Source organism: Panthera uncia, chromosome A2 (genome assembly GCF_023721935.1).
Source record: "Panthera uncia isolate 11264 chromosome A2, Puncia_PCG_1.0, whole genome shotgun sequence".
Lineage (NCBI taxonomy): Eukaryota > Metazoa > Chordata > Mammalia > Carnivora > Felidae > Panthera > Panthera uncia.
This window is the reverse complement of record NC_064816.1, coordinates 127,399,158-127,400,074: the sequence shown is the minus strand read 5'-3', so window position 1 is coordinate 127,400,074 and position 917 is coordinate 127,399,158. Positions and strand designations below refer to the sequence as shown.

The following is a 917-nucleotide window of genomic DNA, read 5'->3' as shown; positions in this document are numbered from 1 at the left end:
ACCATACTTTACTATCTTCATTTCCACGAATAGCCCTTGTTCTATCACCTATTAGCATTTTAGTTTGACACAAAATGTCCAATTTTCACAGAAGCCCTTTCTTTGCCCAACCCCTCTCTACTTTCGATTCCCCATTCTGCTATGGCATCATCCCCTGAGTTCCACTTTCCTCCCAGATAGAATTGGTTGTCCCTCTTCTTTATTAAATCCATCTCACAGGGGTTCTTTTTACAATTATTTGTTTGTTTTGTATTTGTTAATTATCATTTTTTTTGCTAGGTTATGCTATACTACACTTGATCTTAGCCAAAAGGCCGAGAAGCGATTAGGTTATGCTATAGCAACAACAACAACAAAAATCCCTAAATTTTAGTGGTTTCTCACCTACATTTTGGTTGCAGCAAATTCTGAAAAACTGTGGCTCTGATTCCTGAGTTCCCTTCATTCCAGGAGTAACCTACATTTGGGACATGTCTTTTTCATGGCAGAAGGGAAAACGACTGGTCAAAACATTCAGTGTCTCTTAAAACTTCTCATGTATAGCATACATCACTTATGCTCACATCTCAAAGTCAGTGGGGCAGAAAAGATTCCTAGAGAGAGTGTCTCTGCAAGTTTCGTGATGATGGTTGGGCAATGGAATCCTCTTACAAAAGGAGAGTAATTGTGAGCAATACAATCTACCACACTTGTGTATCTCACACAGTGGACTCTGCATACCACGAGTTCAAGTTTTGTGGCTTTCATCAGCAGACGTGTTTCCTACTACACCAATGTGGCTTAACAAAATGTCTTAGTAAAATAAGAAAAAGAGGATGAGAACTAACATCTGGTTAGTGTCATTGTACCAGGCACCACCACACTTTGTTACCTCTGTGTTACAAACGAGGCAAATGAGATTCCTACCTGAAATAACT

The 917-nt window shown here is 39.3% G+C and overlaps 1 pseudogene; it reads right to left on the bottom strand.

Moving 5' to 3' along the window:
* Window positions 1-236: 236 nt before the first annotated feature.
* LOC125931189 (uncharacterized) lies at window positions 237-326 on the bottom strand (annotated as a pseudogene).
* Between the last annotated feature and the right edge of the window lie 591 nt (window positions 327-917).